Raw genomic sequence first — 17,444 nt, 5'->3', positions numbered from 1 at the left:
TCTCTGAAAAACTGTACACAAGGGTTCAGAGTGGCTGCATTTTTAAAGGGCACATCATTTTCAATACATTTTCTCATTCTCCCCCATTAGTTGTGAGCACCAACAATCTGGAACGGTGAATGTTACTTATGCCCTCTTTGACGCATATCGCCACCGGCACAACAAAACCGAAATGTCAGTCTCGGCCTCAGACACTCCGCCCACACAAGTACACGGACTCTCTGAAAAACATACTGTGGGATTCCGCACACCAGCTTCTAATTCTGATAGAAAACAATCTAATTTTGTAAAAGTTAATACTAGTTTGTCTGCAATAGCAAGTGGTTACCTTAGTTATTCAAGAGTTCTATAGGAAGTATCGTGTGTGTTTAATAAAGGACATACAACTTTGTTTCCCCCAGGTATGTTTTTGTTGTAGAAGTGTTTTGATGACCACCTCTCTCTCCACTGCACATGACAACAAAGGACTCTGGTTGGTCATTTTGCTTGTCAGTCAAATGGCCCTTTTCTTTCAAAGTAGAGTTTCTGGTCATTTTGAGCAAGAAAACCCCCAGACTTTCAGACGGTAGGCAGAGGTCTGGCTTGTGAGACTAGTGAAATGGTAACATACACATGACTGACATTCATGTTACCCAACATGAAAAATAACATGAATGCCATTCAAAAAAAAAGACATCATGCAAAACTAAGGGTCTAGACTTTGCTTTACTTCAGAGTTAGAAAAGCTCATTATAATAAACTGTAATGTACATCAATTATACATCAATAATAAACTGGGTATGGTGACCACTGTTGTCAATTGTGAACGATACAGATGGGCGGGCAGCGGCCTCCTCTCAACAGGAGTGAATATGATGTATGTCAATGAAAGTTTTGATAACTGACTAGATGTGGGCAGATGTCGGGCCTATTCAGATTTGAGCTGCATTATTAAGTAATGCGGTTTATTGATTAAATATACTTTGTAAAACCCCACCACCCCACCGTCAGGGTTCGGTTCCCCGGCCAGGTGACCAGGGTCCTTTCTTCTCTGCCCTGTATTCTGCGTGTTCTCCACACGTTTGTGTGAGTTTCCTCCAGGTGCTCCGGTTCCTCCTACAGTCCAAAGACATGCTGTCAGGGGAATTGGAGATGCTAAATTGTCCCTAAGTGTGAATGTGTATGTCTGTGGTCAGCCCTGTGATGGACTGGCAACCTGTCCAGAGTGTTTCCTGCATTCTGCCCAATGAGTGCTGGGATAGGCTCCAGCACCTCTCACAACCTGGAAGGTTAAGTGGCTTAGAAAATGTGTGTGTGTGTGTGTAAATCATAACTGGACAAGGTTTAAAAACAATGACAGAGTGACCCTTGGAGCAGAAGCAGGAGGATACGGTCTTGATAAAAACTTTAATGCCAGTGACATGTCCTCTCATGTTGGTGGAGGCTTTGACTTTTTAGGCAGATGCTTTTATTTCACGGCTGCCAAAGGGTAAACACACACACACACACACACACACACACAAACACACTCTCTCACACACACACACACACACACACAAACACACACAAACACGCTCTCACACACACACACACACACACAGCACCCACAAATCGATGCTCGGTGACAAGTATTAACCTTGAGATGCTTAATTCTATTTGCTCCACAGTCATTTCTGGTTATAGCTACTGCTGTTTCAGCGTTTACTCATCTGTCCATATTTCATATTAACAGCAAAGGGAAGGAATAATGAAATTAAGTTCCAGGTCTATTTTTTCCTCTACAAAACAAACACAGGGTTGTACATGCCAATAAGTACAAACCCACCAGGTCCATATGAAAAACACTGACATGTACAGTACTGTGTAAAATCAGAGACCACTCTTCATTTATTACACTTCAAATCAAAATAACCGTATATATGTGTTATTCATTTCTAGGATACATTCCTGATGAGATTAGATAGAAAATAATCCACTTGCATAAGAAAGGAAAGAAACAGGATTTTTTTTAATAAAAATGATTTAAAAAAGTACATAGAAAATGGGACTCCTAACAACCATGAAAGACCTGCTAGACACCAAAACTTGGACTGTGAGAAGCATAAAATGCAACCAACTTCTAAGACTGAAGAAAAAATACTTGTAATAAAGAGTCAACATATTAAATAGTGAGTTATTAAAAAATCATATTATATCTGTTCTATATAAAGTTTTCCTTTTTCTTTTTGTGAGGATGGCCTTGTTTTGCTCTGGTTGGGACGGGGGGTCATTTGAATTTACTTGTTCTCATGGTACCACATACTCACTGCTCATGAATAACTGCTAAAAACCAATAAAAAATTATATCATATTTAGCTGTTGAGACTGAGTAATGGGCGGCACGGGTAGCGCTGTCGCCTCACAGCAAGAAGGGCCTGGGTTCGATTCCCGGCCGGGGTCCTTTCTGCGTGGAGTTTGCATGTTCTCCCCGTGTCTGCGTGGGTTTCTTCCGGGTTCTCCAGTTTCCTCCCACGGTCCAAAGACATGCAGTCAGGCCAACTGGACATGCTGAATTGCCCCTAGGTGTGAATGTGTGTGTGATTGTATATGTATGTCTGTCTGTCTGCCCTGCGATGGACTGGCGACCTGTCCAGGGTGTATCCTGCCTTCCGCCCAATGACAGCTGGGATAGGCTCCAGCACCCCACCACGACCCAGAAGGATAAGCGGTTTAGATGATGTATGTATGTATGTATGAATGACTTCTGAGTAATTTTGTCTTAAATATATATTTTCTGCTTCTCCTGATACTGAACAACAAATAACTTGTACTAAATGGCCAACTGACCTGAAATGAAATAAAGGAAGGGTGGACTCTGACCGCAAAGTGCTGTTTGTTAATACAAAACACAACTGTGAGGTCAGAGACTGGTCTGCACTACTTGGGTCAACATTATTTATAACTTACTGTAAGCTTATTCGTTCAACGCTTTGCCACATGCTTATAATCATCAACACAACCACAGGACACTCATTAAGGAGCATATATTAATGGTCAGGAAGTTTATAAGGAATTTGGCTCATTTGCATACCTTTGTTGTATCAGTGTTCCACAGGTCATCACTGTGGAAGCGGTTAACATACAATATATTGTGCAGTTCTACCATATTTTCAGGTATGTTTCAGCACTTTTGATACTTATCCAAAAAGTGCGAGATTTGAGTCCTGGAGCGTTCTTTGAATGCTAACCCTGATCCTGCGAATAGGATCATACTCCCTTGTTAATCTTAGCTTCATTCCGTCATTCTCTGTCCCCACAATCCTCTTCCTGTTTTCCCCCCAGAGAGGAAGTCGTGCAAAGAATGCACGCCGTAGGGGAACTGGGTGCGAGTGAGTGCAGAATGAAGACCCTTCCTGAGTGGGGGCTATTATTTGATTTGGAACGGGGCCAGAGAGACACTCCCTGAAAGCCCCAGGGTGGATCACTTGGCTGGCTTTTTATTCTCCACAGTACACATGTCAAATGCTGGTCCTGAGGGCCACGAAACCTTCTGTCTTTCATCTCCGGCTCCACGAGTAGCACTCTGCAGTTTTCAGGACACTTTGTGTGAACCAGCACTATCTGTCACAGCAAGCTGAAAGCTACAGAAAAAGCCTTCACTGTATCTTTTGTTTTGTTTCTCCTTTTGGAGAAGAGCTCAGACGTGTCTTTCTCTCATGCGGGCGTTAATTAACACAGAAGCCTTTAGAAGCCCATGTCTGGTCCAGGCTCTCATCTAACAAGCACATTTTAGTACCCATTTCTCCATCCTCTGAAAATGAATGCCCTTGAGCTTCTCACAGTGGGTCTAATCATCAATCTTCTGCTCCATCTCTTTTCCATCGGAGCCATAAGCTCTATCTAACTATCTGGTCCGGAGAGGTGCTGCTGGTGTTTGAAAGCATGCAAATGCATTTATCTCCGCATCCGAATGGCACAGTGCATTCCCACCATGTTAATGTGGCATCAAAGGATGCCTGAAGTCACCGTCAGTTCGGCATGAGCGAAAAATGACCTCATTTGCACAAGACAGAGCAGAAGAGATGCATTTCAGCAGTACAAGCAGTACAGCGGAAGATAGGTAATTAACATATTGTTGCTGTCATGTCTAAACTTGTCATTTTTTCCTTTTACTATTTTTTTGAAAATGTCAGCTTCACTTTACATTGTGTGAATGTTTCATGACGAATGGACCACTAAAATGGTCCGAACTGAAATACTGATACTTGAAATAAAAACTGAATACCTGAAATGAAAACACAGAGATGTTCACATATTGCTTCATGCGAGTCGAATCCCGTCTCATGTCTCTGGAGTACGAGTCAGATCCACGGCTTGAGTCTTTAGTAGAGAACAGAGGTGGGTGATGTGGCAAAGATATACTGCAATACGTCAAGAAATTTTCATGATGCGTCATGACATCTGATCAGGTGAAACAGAAAAAAGTGCTATATTTTCAAAAACACTGTCAAAAACTGTGAATACAATGATTTTTATTCAATATCTGGCATACTGTGTCACACTATATCCAGTTAAACTGGACTAACTTTGCTCTCAATAATTGAATATGCAGTTGGTCAGTGTTCTACAAGTACTGATGGTATGTTCAGAATAGCATATTGTATTGTACTGTGACATAATTTATCACAATAATGATTGTCATGCTGCCCAGCCCTAGTAGAGAATTTTAGTCTTGTTATTAGCTGCAGGCATTGCAGTATACAAAAGTAAACCTTACTGAAAGCTATAATTTTGCTGCTGTCGGAACAAAATCTTGTACCTCCATTTTTGACGTTCTTCAGTTTTCGGCGTAATTTTAAATTTCATGTAAATGTTATGATGAATTGCCCAAAATAAACAGCCCAAAATTACTTGGAAAAACGTCTGGTTCCATTGACTTACATTAAAGTAAAGTATGTTTTTTCCTTCTCCTGTAAAGTTAAAACTTTGGAGTTACGAGGTTTTCTTCCGACAGCAGCGATATAATATATATTATATAATGTTAATGCACAGTTATAGTAATTGGCATGTGCAAAAGTTTGGATACTCTTCCAACTGAAAGTATCAAGCACTTCCAGCTCGCAATTTCTACTGTACGAAATGTCATTAAGGGAAACTGTGCAAGTCAAGACAAGATATTGAAGACCAAAAATATTCTCATGTCGAACTGCTCATATGCTGGTCAGAAAGGCAAAGCAAAACCCCCATATGACAGCAAATGACCTGCAGAAAGGTTTAGATGACACAGGAGAGGTGGTGCATTATTCTACTGTGCGGCTGATGGAAACATGATCTGCATGGAGGAGTCATTGGAAGATCACATCACAAAAGTCAAAGCGTGATTTATGCAATACAGCTTCAAATAATGAGCCTCTTATTAAACCATTTCTGACGATACACAAGGTTTTGTTTCAACAGTGACAAAATGTTCAAGAGTATTTATAGAATTTACTTCAAAGCCCTACAGTCAGAATCAATTACTTATTAAATAAGGGTTATTAAGCCAGTTAATAATTGGGTTATTAACTCAGAATCACAGAAAAGTATGAAAAGACTGAACTGAGTTAACGACATTATCAAGAGAGCGTTCCAGTGTTATCTCAGGCTTTCACGTGAGAGACACTTCTGACCCACATCCCTTATGACTCAGTTCAGTCTTAAGCAATAACCAGTGACTGTGAATAAAAATCAACGCCCAGTTCTGCATAAACTAGGATCCTGATGTGACGCAGCACTGGACTGATTGCACAAGAACAGACTTGGATCATGCAGAAACAGGAGAATCTGTGAGAATCTGCGATTAATTCTTAGGAATTAATAGAGAAAACGATATCGGCGCATCAGACTGCATAATAATATGTAATGATATTGCTTTTCTCTCTCTCTCGCCCATTATGCTAAAGGTTCAGTGCATATCTGAATGGCATTTGATATGACTAATTAAATGTTCCCCTGCAGAAAAAAGAAACTCTCTCTCGCTCTCTGGCTCGCTCGCTCTCTTTTTCACACTCGCTCTCTCCCTCTCTATCAGTCTGAGCATCCCAAGGGAGAAGAATCTATGCAAGAAATCACAAAGGAACACTGTCTAATTACTCTGCTCTTCTAAATCAATGTGTGAGTTAAATCATTTTTTATCATTAATCATGTGTTTCTCTTGCAGCCTTGTTCTTTACAAATGAACACATCTGATAAGACTTGACACAAACAATTAAAACAAAAAGATACAGTACTTTCAAACAAGCACAGCTGATTTTCTGTAAAAGAAGCTCAACTGTGAAAAACAAACACTGGAGAAATTGTTTATCGTTATCATTATCAAAACTTTATCACTTTGATTACAGTCATTATTGCATATGTACACTTCAGTTGGTATGCAGAATTGTATGTGAAAGTTTGGACACGCCTAATTCGTTGATGTTTGAAGTGAAAAAAAGAAGTTAGCACAAACTCTGCATTTCTGCAAATGTTAATGCACAGTTACAGTAATTGTGGCATGTGCAAAAGTTTGGACACCCTTCCAATTGTAGTATCAAGCGCTTATAGCTCGCAATTTGTACTCTAGGAAATATCATTAAGAAATGGTCATTAAAGGGGAACTTCTGAGTCATCAGAAGATCACATCACAAAAGTCAATTGTGAATTACGCAAAACAACAAGCGCTGTGGACTGATGAAGTGAAAATGAAACTCTCCGGCCACAATTACCGAAGGTACGTTTGGAGAAAAAAGGAACAGCGTTTGATGAAGAACTTGCCAACCGTTAAGTATGGGGGATAGATCTATTATGAGGAAGCCAGTGGCACAGGAAACACTGCATGGGCAGACTGAAGAATGGACTTGAATAAACATCTAAATATTCTGTAAGCAAATGTGACACAGTTAAGGCAGTAAAGCTAGAGAAAAGGTAGCTTCTACAACAGGAGAATGATCCAAAACATACATCAAAATCAAAATCCATTCCAGAACTACTGGAATGCAAGCTGAAGTTTTTAGCTTTTGGATTGACCCCTCACAGTTCCCTGACTTCAACATCTTTGAAAATGTGTGGGGAGATCTTAAACATGCTGTGCATGCAAGACACCTCAGAGTTAGAAGAGTTCTGCACAGAAAGAGTTCATGAAAATTCCTAAAACAGGAAAACAGGAAGTGTTTGCAAGCTGTGATATCTGCCAAAAGCTGTGTAAATAAGTACTAAGTATTAATTACTGTGCTAGCAGGGTGTCCAAACTTTTGCACATGCCACAATACCTTTTGTTCAAGTTATTTACATTTTTTCAATAGTTTGCTACAGAGCTGGTGTTTACTTCTTACATTTCAAAACTCAACAATATATGCGATTTGACCACAGGTGCCCTCACTTTTGCATATAACTGTAACAAAATGCTGTTCTATTAAAAAGGAATGAGATATTGTTCCTTTGTCAGATCACAAGGTTACATATTACATTTAAATGCACAAGGAATGTCTGACTGAGATGACAGTGTTTTTTTGAAATGGCTTTTAAAGAAGTATGAAGACAAGAAAATGTTGTTTTCCGAAACCTGACATTTTTGTATTATTATTTCATTCATTTGGACCTATTTTACACTGCCAAGACCTTGCCCAGGGGGAGAAATCTGACTGACCCTGATTACAGCAATTCATCAGTGCTAGGAATTTGGACAATGCATCAAATTTACTCATTGTACTGGACAAAGTGCTGACTTAAATGTAAATGGCAAAAGGACACAGCTAAATCCTGCACTTGAAAGAGCGAATACTTTCATAGACAGACATGCAAAATGCATGAGCGCTGATTCTTCCATGTTTTACAAATTCCAAATATCAGAATAAATAAGTGATGACTTCATACTGAGAAATCAATATCAACATGACACACGTCAGAAAGAGACAAGAATCATGAATGTAACTCTTGCTTATTCCTGGATCAATAAAGCTGTATAATCAGGCTGAAAACTGCCACACTGAGGATCATGGGAGGTGTATTCACAGCCAAGCAGCACCCATGCATGAGCCCCCCCCCCATGCCACAGCAAACATCAGGATTTCACACAGTCAGCTTAAAGTAGTAACACCACAAATACTGTAACACCAAGGCCCAATCTCATTTCCTGTTTGAGTTAGGGCATTATATGCCTTCAAAGAGGGGGACAATTATTTATTATCGACCCACCCCTAATTCTTTGGTGATATGTAGATGAAGTCAGCTATTCGTCAGATTCTTGCTCGAATTTTCCCATTCCACCTTAAATTGGTGCAGCAGTTCTGATGCCTAAGGCTCCAGAATGTAACGGTTGCACCATTTAAGCTGGAACGGGAAATTTAGCTACCGAGACATCAGCATAGCACTAGCGATTTTTATGCTTGTTATGAAGAAAAGGACCGAAATACATTGAAACGACACTAAACTAAGATAATATAATAATTATTGGAATTGTTTAACAGAGAAAATAGTTTTGGGTTTCTTTGGTTGCTTGCGCAGCATCTTGCCCTTTTTTTTCCATTTGGAGTGTGACTCTGAAAAACCTCCATTTGGAGGGTCATGGAGCCCAAACACTTCAACCTACCCCTCTACCAAAAATGGGGATACCCGACCCCTAGACATGAAGGCACAAAATTAAGGGATAAGGGGAGAGTGGTAGGGGTAAGAGGTGCAATGGGGTTGGGCCCAAGACTCAAAATAGTGGGATGTAAAAGCAGAGCTGTATTAAAACATCCACAGTGCAGGTATCAAAAGTCTGTAAGAAAGAAAAAAAACAGTCCAAGGCCACGTTCACAGGAATAACACTGAACAGCAAACAAGTCAGAAAATAACAAGCAGCAGTAAACAATCCAAAGAACAGTCCAGAGATGCAAACGGCTCAGAAGTGCAGCTGGAGAAAGCACAGCGAGTGGACAAGATCAAGGCCAAAACATTTTAATAAAGTCCAGGGTGTACAGCAATAAGTAGGTATGTTGGAGCTGGGGCCAGTGATCAGAACGGAGACAGACAGGTGTTACCATCTGAGGGGGCGTAGTCCGTAGTTGCTGTCATGTCCATTTCAAAAATGAATTCGATATTAGGAAATTGCTGCATTTACGTCCTGTGGTTACCAAAATGGTTCTGAACTCGACATGTTGAACTCCACGTACAATTTTCCTCTGAGTGATGCTGAGTACAGAGTGACACACAACTTCAGAGGCCTGTGAAGCACAGAAATAAACACCGATGTGTTTTTTTGAAAGTCTAGTATTAAAACAAAAACCAAATATTTTTAACCACCCCCCACCAAAAAAAAACTATTTTGGAAAAAAATGTTGGATGTCTGAAAGAGCAGCTGATTTCATATTCACCCGAATAAAAAGGAAAACAACTCAGATGTGTGACTCATACAGATGGTTGTTATTCTTGATATCTATTCAAAGCACACAAGCTTGAGGGTCCGGTTTGAAGGGACAGGGGAAGTGTAGAAAAAGAAGCAGGTATGGCTGGATTAGCCATTTCTGAGTGTGTCACTGGCTGCTCTTCAGTCTTCAGCTTTGCAAACTTGGAGTGCCTTTCGACTTTGAGAGCTTGTTGAGTGCATGCTAAGGATACAAATATGGACAATGAAAAACAGACAATGTCTGTGCATACTGAACAGGGCTGGCTGGAACGTCTTTAGCAAGAAAGTCACATACGTGAGCATGTTGACTAAGCAATAATGAAATTTCAACTCCTACAGAACGCTGTTCAACCATATCGCTGTTGTCGGAAGAAACCCTTCAAAAAACCTCCAAATCTCCAAAAAACTTTACAGGACAAGGAGAAAACCTTTTACCATTTACACACAACGTTAAAGACAACAGGTATTTTCAAATTATGTCAAAAACTGAAAAAAAAACAAAAATGGCGATACAAGGTTTTCTTCCGACAGCGGCGATGGTCAATATGGTCAAAGTACTAAAATACAACAACACAATATTACAAGACATTTTCATGATTATTGTTGATTCCAACTTGTGGTGACCATATAAATAGTGTTTCTCTAGAATATCCTGGGTCTTTAGGTTTCTTAATGGCTTGTTCACGAATCTTTGGACTATCTCCATTTATCTCGCTGCTGGTCACCCTCTACATGCTTAACCTTTAACTTTTCCAAGCGCACTTGTCTTTTCCAAAGAATTGTCCCTCCTCATAATATGTCCAAACTAAAAGAGTTTCAGTTTGATTATCTGGGCTTGGAGTGGGAAGTGATTATTTAAAACATCGAGTCACTTTACCTGAAAATATGAAGATACATCATCTAGAAGATGAAGAATATTTAAATCCTTTATTTCGTGTTTGGTTTCAGCACCGCTCCAAAAGTGTTTTACTGCGTCTCGTGACATCCACTGTCTGTTCTCGCACATGCGCAGACTGAGAAATCCGAAAGAAATCAGAGTAAGAGTTTACATGCACCGAGAAATCTGACTACTGAGCTAAAATCCACGTCTCTTTATTAGATTTCTTAGAATCGGATTTCTAGAATTGGAGTATGGTGCCTTTAGAATAATCGGACTTCTGCAGTTATGGTCGGAATATTGAGTGCATGCAAACACACTCAATGATCTTTGATTCAATGTTGCAAACATTGACAGTTAAAGAAATAGTTTGGCAAAAATCTAATTTACACAATTGTCCACTTACCCCAGATTTAGCTTATAAGCCAAGACATGTTTGGAGTTTCATTTTTTTTTTTTCTTCTTTAGCTAAGAACTGGAGCCATGAGGCTAACTTTGCTAACAAAGACGAGAAGTCAACACTCACCCAAGTCTTTTCCATAAATACATCCCCAAAACTTCTATCAGCCTTCGGTCATGGCCTACATTAAGGTCATACAGGCTTGTCGAAGTGGTTTAGAACACAGCATGAGTTACAAATATGAACAAAACTTCACTGATATGGGCAGCCATTTCAGACAGCACAAAGGCTAGTATTAACAAACCAGGACTGATCTTGGATCAGAGTCCTCCATATTTAAGACAGGCATTGTTGCAAAAACTGATTCTAGGTCAGCACTCCAGATCCTGTTGTCTAAAACAGCAGCCCACAGTGTTCAGCTGCACAGCGAGGTTTTGTCTAAACTCTGCACTAAACCACACTGACAAGTCTGCGGGACCTTAATGAAGATCTATGTGCAGTTTGAGTGGGTTGAAAGAAGTTTTATGGCTGTATTTACAGAAAAGATTTGGGTGTCTATTGACTAGCATGTTAATTAGCACCATTAGCCTTGCAGCTTCAGCTCTAAACTAAAAAAGGAAGAGCTGGAAAGCCAACAAAGCAAAGCATGTCTTGGCTGAATTACTACATCTGTGGCAAAAGGAAAATTGTACTGGAAGGTGTGCCATCTCTCTAGGGAACGCCGTTCCACTGTTCCAGAGCCCAATGCTGGGGAGTTTTACAACACTATAGTTGACTCTTGGCATCGGGCTTGGAGACCTTAGGCTCCTCGCAGTGTGCCAATGCTTTTCTATGGAGATTACTAATTAGAAGGGCTGTCTGGACACTTGTGGACGCATAGTGCGTACTCAGAAAGTACAAACTCTATCAAAATACTGTTACATACTGTTAAATTGGCACCCTCTAATCAACAGCCATCATCTTTTCGTAAGGTGCTACGTGTTGACACAGACAAACTCCGCAAGACGCCCTGCTCCTCTGGAGAAGAAACTTAGAGGAGGATTTGGACGTTTCCTGGAGACAGTCAGCCTCACAGGGAGAAATGTTAGACTAGATTTGTCAGAGAGCTTGGCTGAAAAAGAGTTCCACATTCATTTGCATGTAAAGTGCAAAACAAGAAGCTAAAAAAGAAAAAAAAACCAGAACATGCACACCAGCAGCAAGTCAGAGCCTTCAGCTCCTATTGAGAAGTTACCATTCAGAGGGAGAAGTCGGAAGCCACCAGTCAAGGTTACTCATTACCAAGCTTGGGTGAAGTGAAACCCACTTACAAATGCATGGAACAAAAATACTTCTTAAAGTCTGAGGGCAGGGAAAAGTGGAATGAAGTAACCCTGAATAAACTCAGTTACCCATAATAAAAGACGTTTTCTAAGCCATACAAACTTCTCATTTTCAATATTAATAGTGTTCAAAATCCAATGAGCGAAGCAGCCGCAGCCAGTAAAGGTAATTACTTCATATCCGTGTTGGTAAAGAAATTAAAGGCGTACTTCCATAGCATATAAAATCCTAGCAAAGCACTTCTAGAACCCACAGCTGTTTTTTTGCGCTCTCCTAATTACAAGCCTCAAACTGTTTTTTTTTCTCTGAGGTTTCTCACAAAGCACGTCTCTATTTCTGTCTCCTGCTCTCATCCTCCACACGAAATAACAATGAGAAATAGATTCTATAATAGCACATGATGGCCACAGAGGAGCTTACCTACTCACATAGTGCACAATCTCCGTACATTCTATCCACAATGTAACAGGAACCACTTTGAACCTGTCTTTCCTCTTTCATCAGTAACGGCAGGGAGTGCCAAGAAGCTGCAACTGACCGTGACTGTCCCCCACAGACAATAAACAAGCAATGTGCCAAAGGGGTCAAACTTTAAAGCCCTCTATTTAGACCATGGTAAATAAACCTCTGGCCTGGCACACGGGGGAGTCAGTGGGTAACAGGCTCCAAGAGAAAAACTTTCAAACCAGAGCCTGTCGCTTTTATTTGGTTGAAACATGTATCTCCACAGGTGCACGCCAGAATCAATGCTCAGGTTTAGCACAGTCACTTAAATTATTTTCAAACTCTGGGAGTTTCTGAGAACCAAGCTGCTTTGAGTGAACCTGCTTTTAAGTCTAGTTTCACAGTGCCAAGAACATCTGAGGACAACCGTGAGAAAATTTAGGCCAAATGTGGATGTGAACGTAGACTTATTTAGGTGGGAACAAACCGAGTGAGAAATTTTTAAACCACCTCATGAAGGTGGAGCTCAAAGTAGGCAGCGCTTGTCAACACTGGCTGATGAACTGACTGAGCTTGTCGTTACCCCATGGAATGTAAGTCAGCATGGCTGAAAAGTCCCCGAAAACTCCAAATAAGCATGTAGAGTGGAGAACACATTACATATTGTAAAAATAAACATCAAAAATAGTTCTGTTATCCAACAACAGTATTCCATTTCGTTCGTTAGCTAGTTTTGCTTATGTTATTATTGTATTTTAGTCTTTAAAAGGGTACAGACTAGAGGAAGTCTGGGGGCGAGATGTAGAGGGAGTGGAATCCAGCACCAAAATTCAACAAGTTGTCCCCAGATGTGTATTCTTGTTATGAGATCACGTCTGGCCAAGTGGACCTACTTTTGGCACAGATATAACTGTGGAACTCAAAAGGACTGTAATAGAGAAGCTATAAACCAGCCTTCTGTAACAAATCTAGCCTGAAATACCTAAGAACTGTTTGCAATGCAACATAACGTAGAGAAGCTCACAACAGTAGCAACATGTAGGCTAATGTGAAATAAGAACAATGAGTAGCTAAAAGCTTGTATTACACTAAAATGACAATGTCTTTGTAGTAATCAGTCTAATTTTGCACATATTTGCATTATAAGTGATATTTCTGTTGCTTGTTTGAGCAGTTTGAACATGGTAAATAGCTGATTTTAAAAGTGAGTTGGGCAGACTGAGACACAGCCCAACATGTTTTGGTTTTTGCTAAATCATTTTTAAAAATATTTAAACAAGACTGATCATCTTGAATGCTAGTGATTTATATATCTCTGCTACAAATGAAAACATAAACTTTGTTCTCAGCAAATCAGCCAAAAGTGGCTTGCGTGCAAATGTTAAAATTGTAAAATTGTAGTTGTAAAATTCGCTGTAAATCTTTGTTGAATTATGTAAACACAATTCATTTATTATAGTTCTATGTTGTTTTAACCAGGTGAGCTTTCCAACTTAAATACATAAAAACATATTCAGCAAAATAAACATAAATAGTGAAAAGAGGCTGCCAGACAAGTTTCCTTCTGTATTTTCTGTATTTTAAGCCCAGCTAGACTCTCACTGTGAGTTGTTTATATGCTTCAAACAGGGCTACATTACAGTCATCAAGAAGGCAATTAGTATAAAAATTGTACACTACAATTTGCAGAAAGTGTGTTTGTGGCATGCGCCCGGCCCCCATGCCCCCGATGATAGCCGGAAGGAAGGCGGGGCCCGAACTCCAAGCGAGGACGAAACCCCCAAGGACGGCGGGGGGAGAACCGTGAGTGAGGGGGGGCGGAGCGCAAAGCCCGAGCTCCGCCGAGGGACCCTAATTAACGTGAGGGTAATTAATGTGGCCTCACTGTGGGACCAGAGGCGGCGCCCAAGCAGTGCCCAGGTGGCGGGGCTTGGGGCTTGGGGCTCGGGGCCCGGGACTCGGGACTCGGGACTCGGGGCCCGGGACTCGGGACTCGGGACTCGTGCGCCGTCCCCCCCTCATTTGTGGTGTTTCTCTCCCTGCCGTCCTCGTTGGGCTTCATCAGGGCCCGGTGGACGGGCGCACGCCACAGTGTTCTCTGTTCAGGATGTGTTCATTTATTTTTATATATAAAATCAACTAAACATGTCATGTGACCTGGGGTATTCAAACTTTTGCATACGACTGTAAAGGTGTGGACTCTGTGACATAAACATAATAGAGTAATTGAAAAACATGATGCAAAATGTCACTTTCATAGAATAAAATTTGTCTTCATGGCGAATCTCAAAAATATCACATCGATTGCTATAGAAATTCACAGATGACGCTATCGCCAAAACGAGGAGGTGACAAAAAACAAGTCTTACTGTCTCACTGTACATGACAAATAAAAACTACACATAAAGTCTGTGTTACGCTTTACCCCATGTTAGGTTGCCTCCCCCTGTATTTTAAGAACAGAACTGGATCAGTCGCTATAAACTCAAGGTTTCAGTATCTGTGCTGGGAAAAGAGACGAGTGATCATGTCATCTCTAATGTACAACAGATAGAAAAGTCTATGTGCCAAAGGTTTAATTAAAAAGAGCCCCTTAGGGCCCTGAGACCGCTGCCTGATGTGTAATGTGTGTCTTAATCTCACGAGTGCCTCGTTAGTGCCAGGACGGACACCTGCAGACTGCTGTAATCAGCATGTTCACCTTGGCATTGTGGTGCCCCCTTTGCAAATGTGTCTGTGTGTATGGAACCCTTGGGTGCATGCAAATCATTGGCTGGTAATTATGCATGTATACACAACTAAATGAACAAGAGGAAGAATCTGATTAGATTCCATACTGTTTTTTAAACATTTTAATAAGAGACCACTGCTTTTGAGTGTTTTCTTCATTTATTCGCCCACTCTTTGTTTACACCGCATTCATTATGCTGCAGAAAACAGGAAAAAGTCATGGTGTCTTTGAAGAAAGAACAAGACGAGACTGCCAACTTCAATGTAAGGGCATTAAGCTTGTCTAAGAATGTCCGAAATCTAATTCTGCCGTTCTCTCATTGCCCTAGTCAAGGACAACAGCGCAACAAGAGACATGTCGTCAGCAATATAAGCACAAACAGCACCCAAGTCTGGACCACAGCTGGGCTGGAGGCTTCGATCTGGGTCAAAGCATTAGGCTACAATACAATGGAAACTTGCTGAAGGAAGCAGAGTTCAGTTGAGGGAACTAAATGGCAAAATGAACTGTTGAGAAAGTCCACTGATGCAGTCAACTATAAGCAATGGGTGGGATTTTAAAGACTGTACAGACACATATTTTACAGTGTACTAAATTTTAGACTTAGAATCCCAAAGTAAGTACTTATTTTCTCAAAATATTGATATGGTATGTCGAAATAACAACTTAATATCATATAACAAAGACTTACTGTGTCAAAATAATGACTATTTTTTAAATATGAAACTACTGTGTTGAGTAATTACTTATTTTCTCAAAATACTGATTGAATTTGTCATCATTTGATTTTCTATCATTTCATACTTATCATCTCAAAACATTGACCAGCTATGTTATAATAATGACTTAATATCTCAGAATCTTGACTTACTATGTCAAAATAATGACTTTTTATTCTGAAATACTTGCTTTACCTCTTGAAGTTATTCTTTTGAGATATTAAGTATTTTTTTTATAAAATATTAAACTACTATGTCAAGTAATTATTTTCACAAAATACTGATTTACTTTGTCTTCACAATTTTATTTTCTATCATTTCATAATTTTAATTATTTTCTCTAAATATTGACTTACTGTGTTGAAATAATGACTTACTATGTCAAAATAATGACTTTTTATCCTGAAATAATTGCTTTCTCTTTTGAAGTTTTTATTTTAAAATATTAAGTAAATCTTTTATAAAATATGAAACGACTATGTCAATTACTTATTTTCTCAAAATACTGATTTACTTTGCCATCACAATTTTATTATTTTCTATCATTTCATAACTGTACTTATTTTCTCAAAATATTGACTTACTATGTTGCAAAAATGACTTAATATCTTAACTTACTATTTCAAAATAATGACGTTTTTACCCTTAAACAATTACTCTCTTTAAGTTATTATTTTAAGATATTAAGTAAAAAAATCCAGAAAATTAATCTTTAATTCGACATATTAAGCAAATATTGTAACATACTTTCTCTTTATCACTACTGAACACTATGGTGCATGTGTGAAAACAGTCTAACAGCAGTTAACAACACACCAAAACACAAAATCGCAGCGTCTGCGATTCTTACTGTCCATATAATCCAGCATTCCACACAGTCAGAGTCTCTCTCTCTCTCTCTCCCTCTCTCTCTCTCTCTCTCTCACTGAGTCGAGTTGGCTCGTTTGTCTGACAGGCAGTTCTGGACCTCTTCATTCCACCAACATCAAAAAACCTGTATTAAAAATCTGTAATTTCCAGCTGCTGACTATGTTCCTGATACATCATCACACAGAGATCAAACCGCCTGAACGCGTCGCTGAAGCTCTTCAACTTGAACCGCCTTCACTAAGTTCTCCACACAGTCTACCCAGAGTTCACTTCACCGCTCAAACCGCCAAACCCGTGTCAGTTCACAGCTCCAGAGCTCGTTTCACAGCTTCAGCATGACAGAATAAGCGAAAGTCAGACAGAAACTCACAGAAAAGGGCGCTTTTTGTCGTAGTTCCGAGTAAAACTGAGGCTGTCAGGACGCATCTGCTCCGCGCTGCCTTCAGCCTGACTGCTTTACTCCGCTTACTCGAGCTGCTTAAAAAGTTTAATGACGTCAGCCGAGCGTTTAAAACGGCGCGTTTCTACTGGAATGTGCAACCTGCGGTTCAGTTAAAGGGGCCGCGCGTGAGATCCGAGCAGAGGAGCGAGGATGTTGAAGCTGCGCCTGAGCACGCGCTCAATGTTAAAAAACAGTGCCAAAATAATAGATTAGTAAGAGGATCTGTAACCTAAACGTTCTATATACAAAAGAAATTGAGCTTTCTATAGTAAAAGTC

At 40.0% G+C, this 17,444-nt stretch overlaps 1 protein-coding gene across 3 annotated transcripts in view; it reads right to left on the bottom strand.

Moving 5' to 3' along the window:
* Positions 1 to 17,195, bottom strand: part of gulp1b (GULP PTB domain containing engulfment adaptor 1b) — a 70,570-nt gene extending 53,375 nt beyond the window's left edge. For 2 of the 3 annotated variants that reach the window (XM_036569912.1, XM_036569915.1), the window contains exon 1: positions 17,096 to 17,195. The gene's annotated coding sequence lies outside the window, so the exon portion shown is untranslated. Of the gene's footprint in view, positions 1 to 4,243; positions 4,339 to 17,095 lie in introns of all 3 variants that reach the window. The other variant, XM_036569913.1, reaches the window with a different exon arrangement.
* Between the last annotated feature and the right edge of the window lie 249 nt (positions 17,196 to 17,444).

The sequence above is a fragment of the Colossoma macropomum genome, unplaced genomic scaffold (assembly GCF_904425465.1).
Source record: "Colossoma macropomum unplaced genomic scaffold, Colossoma_macropomum, whole genome shotgun sequence".
Classification (NCBI taxonomy): domain Eukaryota; kingdom Metazoa; phylum Chordata; class Actinopteri; order Characiformes; family Serrasalmidae; genus Colossoma; species Colossoma macropomum.
Note: the sequence above shows the minus strand (reverse complement) of the source record. Positions and strands in the feature narration are given on the sequence as shown.